This window comes from Tamandua tetradactyla, chromosome 21 (genome assembly GCF_023851605.1).
Source record: "Tamandua tetradactyla isolate mTamTet1 chromosome 21, mTamTet1.pri, whole genome shotgun sequence".
NCBI lineage: Eukaryota > Metazoa > Chordata > Mammalia > Pilosa > Myrmecophagidae > Tamandua > Tamandua tetradactyla.
In genome coordinates, this window is record NC_135347.1 from 20,569,984 (window position 1) to 20,574,557 (window position 4,574).

Below are 4,574 nucleotides of genomic sequence, written 5' to 3' on the forward strand. Positions count from 1 at the left end.
AATTTGATGTACCAAGCAAGTCCTGTACCCTAGGATTAAGAGGCTGGGAACAGGAATCCCTTATTACATATATAGATAACTCTCACCTAACCTGGCTTCTTCTCTTGACCTGTAAACTGGCCCAGCCTCTCCTTACTTCTCTGCACCATCTTCCCATTTAAACTAATTTCTAATTTTCCAGCAGGAGATCAAGTCATTGGGCAACTCAATTAAAACCTAGTCCCCCATGAAAGGGAGAGATTTCAAGCAGACACTATAACAGAAAAGCCAGCTGTAATTGACAAAAATGAGGTAATTCAAATTGTTGTTCTTTGCAATGATCAAGCAACAACAATAAAAAAGTATTCCTGCTGTGCAGACCTGGAGCTGCTGCTGGACTTATCCCTGAGATTGCTCATGTACCTGAGAACACAGTGCAGGAATGAGGGCTTAGATTAAAATATACAAAATTACAAAACCAGCATATTTATATTAAGAAAAAACATGCACAAGAGATGTCATTCATACCCAGCTAGTGCAGTTGGCATCCTGGAGAAAGTAGGACCCAAGGTACAGTGATTCAAGATGGCAAATAAATAAACTCATACTGGCACAGAATGGGGTGGAAGTGAGCTTAGGAACAGTAGGTCTGCAGCTGTCCCATCAACCACCCCTTTTGTTTATCATCACAATCCAGTGTTTGGAACAGTCCCCAGCACTCTGTCCCAAGCATGGGTTATGAGAAGAAAAGACATGGAAAAACCCTGCTCTACCCCTGAAAGATTCCCTCCTACAGAATGTAGTGGCTCATGGGTTAAGTTCATCAATCTGTTCTCATAGTTAATCTTTTCACTCTGGCATAAGAAATTTTTATAAATCCTGTTTCAAAGAAAAACAACTTCCGTATCCAGGCCAATGTAAAAAAACTGGAAATTCTAGGGGTGTTTCATGGATGCTCTAGGGATGTTTCTCTTGAAAGCTCTCACTTATGCTTGGATAGAACATGGTTCGAGTTCCTTTGCCTCACTCCATTCTTCCACCAAGATGGAAGAGGGGGTGATGCTGTGGACACCAGCCTAAGATACATGGCAGTGCCAGCAGCTCCCTACCACCCTATCCCACTGTTACCACTCTGTGGATTGATGTCTGTTCCTTGGACCTTCCTGGTTGTAAAAGGATTGCCCCCACTCACTGTGGCTCAATTCTGGGCCTCTGGGAGCTGGGCAGGTCTGTGGAGCTCTTCTTCCTCCCAAAGGTGGGAGGGCTTTCCCTGTGAGCTGGGGCCTGCTGAGCTTTCAGTGGACATAAGGCCACCATATTGCTGGTGCTCTGGGAACAGTGACATATCTTGGGCTGGGGTGCAGCTTGCATTCCTGAGTATGATGGTCTAGACCTTCACAGTTGTAGCACCTGTCTCCTTTTGATCTGTGCTTCTGCATATTCTTCCCCTTTGGCTGCTTTTCACTCCCAATACAGAACATCCCAGCAGGTCCAGTGACACGGATAGATTCCAGGCCCTTGGAAGACTTCTTAAAGGTGAATTCCACTGCCTCACCCTCCTTCAGACTCCGGAAGGCCCCCATGTGCAGTTTACTCTGATGCACTAAGATGTCCACTGGGGTTCGCTCCCCATCCTGGCATGGTCAGTCATAGACAGGAAACAGAACCCCGTCCGCACATTGAACCACTTACAGATGCCAGCACCGTGCAGCAGCTGCGGCTCCTCTGCCTCCCTGGCTGCGTTCTCCAGCGCCTCCTCTGCCGCCTTGGTGCAGCCACCTGCAAACTATTGGTTGGATACAAAACCCATGGTCATCCCCTGAGCCCGCAGCCCTGGGCTCCTGATCTGGCAGCTGCTGGCCCCAGAGCAGTCTGGAGGCCTCTGCTCAGTTCTCAACTGGGGCAAACCCTCTATGGATGTCTGATGTTTTCATTCTGGGCAGTTCTCCCCTCTCTGGTACTCTATCCTGTAAACATTAACACCTGGATGTCCCTGGACTCCTATTTCTGTCTCTTCAACTCTGGAAAATGACTGGGCTCTAACTGTGTTCCCTCTTCCTACAAGACACTTTGAAAATACATATAAGGGAGTAAGCTGGGGCAATAAGCCTAACCTCATTTGTTTCCTCTAAAAGAAAGATCACTGTCCTTCAGCACCCTATGTCCAGTGTCTTACAAACTGTTACTTCATATATTTTGTTCTTTTCGTTGTTTCATGTGAGAGCATAAACCTGGTTCCTCATTCTCCAGCTTGGGTAAAAGTGGAAGTCCCCACCATTTCTTTTTTTTTTTTTTTAAACAGAAGATTTTATTAACTTTAGGTCAGCTTGGAGTAATTACCTGTATTTATATCTTTTATCTCACCTCATTGAGAAAAAAGATAAACGTTTTATTAGAGATTTTTGACTTTCAAGTGTTTGCAGCTCTGGATTGAGAAGGTATTTGCTCCCCTGTAATAATGTACTTCAGTATTATAACTCATCAACAAAAGGTGCATGCCCCAAATTTCCACTTGCTGCCATTGACATCTTGCCAGGAACAAACTTCTTTGCAGTATTTATGATATCGGCGGCAGCCACTGAGTCAGTCTACTGAAGACTGTGGTTACTGCCGCATATGAACTGGCAACTAGAGCCTGGGACCCAATTTTATACAGGAAACCTTCAGAAGACTCTACTGACATTAGATATCCAGCTTTCAGCTAGTTCTTGGCAACTTGGACGTCTGTATTGGAAAGGTCTCCCTGGGCCATTGTTTTACCTGGTTATAGGCAGTCTTGATAACATCTTTAACAGCTGCAGCCTGTGAGATAGTGCAATCCTGAAGAGTCCAGAATCCAAGTGACTGGCATTGAAAGCAGAAATGTCGAATGGCTTTGGCAATAGTCTGGTATAGAGAGCTGGTGGAGTTGCTGCTCCTCTTGACATGTGGTCCAGGACTGAGGACATACTGGAGAACACTAAATGCCTTGACTTCTGCACTTCCTGTGACAGAACTTTCTGCTACAAGAACAGTATGAACAGAACTGTCTCCATTCTGTTCTCGAATTTCACCTCCATGGTATCTGGCCTTTGCACCAATTAAACCAAGCCCACCCCTCATGTTGAGAAACTGTTCAGCAACTTGCTTTGGAACTGGGTGACTCAATCCAAGTCCAATCAAAGCCATTCTTGCACTTGTAAAAGAGTACGGAACATAGTAATTCAACTCTTCTGATCCTATAATTAGGACAATATGAGGAATTAGCCAAGGCATTCTGGTAAGCTGCAGGATGTAAATTTTCAATGATATAAGCTTGTGGATTCTGAAAAGCTACAGATTTGTTAGTCTTCAGCTAAAGCTGAAGGGTCAAAGACTTCCCAACAACAAAATTCTGCTGCTGTGGTGGCATTGAGCAGAAGCTCCATAAGAATCTCCATGTCATTCTGCTGGCATTCTATAGGGTAAGCCAGGTTTTCCCTTGTTGCAGTCATACTTAATTTACCACCAACTGCTTCAATTCCACAGGTTAGCTTGAAAGATGAAGTTCCTTTTGTAGTCAAATTGGATGCAAGACGCAGCAAATGAGATGTTCCCAAATTGTTGGTATCCTCATATCTACTGCCTGCTTATATAAACAAACCAGTTTTTGTTGTAGGAGTATAATTTTCCAGAGAAGCAATCACTAAGCTATTTGGTAATTTGGTGAACTCAAGATCTTGAGAAAGTGCAGGAGCTGCTGGAGGGGGAGCTGTGGCTTAACTGTGGGAGCAACTTTGATGGAATAAAACCTTGAAAAAGAGCCAGCTCTGGTTAGCAGCTTCATGGTTCAAGATTGCTCTAACCTACGATCACTGCCAGCATAAAGAAAAGCAAGATGGCGGCAGAGGATGGGCGTTTCCCAGCTCTCCCCCACCACTTCTTTTTAAATGTGCTCTAAACACTTCCGCTTAGTTAACAAATTATCTAACCTCTTGCCATTGGCTCTAGTGTGTTGAATGCCTGGGATATGGTCATTTGCATTTAGCTTTTATAAGACTAGGAGTGACTTTAGAAATTAATTGGATTGGGATTGTGTTTTATTTCTCTAAGATTTTTATTTCCTTCCTTCACGACTTAGATGATATTCTCCTCTAATGAGTTCTTCACTTAATAAGTGTTACATATGTGCAAACTAGGCTAGTTGTTCAAGCACTGGAGCTTTTAAGTTGTTAAAATCTTAAGTTTTAAGTTCATCATTTAAATCAGAAATATGTGTATGAAACCATTTATTTGATTATGTATATAATAACTGATCACTTTATCTGTTGAACAAAGACATCTGATGGGTTTAGGAGGCAAAATTTCTGAATCATGTTAACATGACAATAAACATGATAAAAATAACTGTTCTAGTTTGCTAGCTGCTGGAATGCAATATACCAGAAACAGAATGACTTTTAAAAAGAAGAACTTAATAAGTTACTAGTTTACAGTTCTAAGGCAGAGAAAATGTCCCATTTAAAACAAGTCTATTGAAATGTCCAATCAAACGCATCTAGGGAAAGATACCTTGGTTTGAGAAGGCCAGTGAAGTTCAGGGTTTCTCTCTGAAGTAGAAGGGCACATGGCAAACA

The 4,574-nt window shown here is 43.0% G+C and overlaps 2 pseudogenes; both read right to left on the reverse strand.

Annotated features, from left to right (window-relative positions):
• Nucleotides 1-1,177: 1,177 nt before the first annotated feature.
• On the reverse strand, nucleotides 1,178-1,789 carry LOC143665299 (protein lin-28 homolog A pseudogene; annotated as a pseudogene).
• Nucleotides 1,790-2,450: 661 nt separating this feature from the next.
• LOC143665300 (cytochrome b-c1 complex subunit 2, mitochondrial pseudogene) lies at nucleotides 2,451-3,784 on the reverse strand (annotated as a pseudogene).
• Between the last annotated feature and the right edge of the window lie 790 nt (nucleotides 3,785-4,574).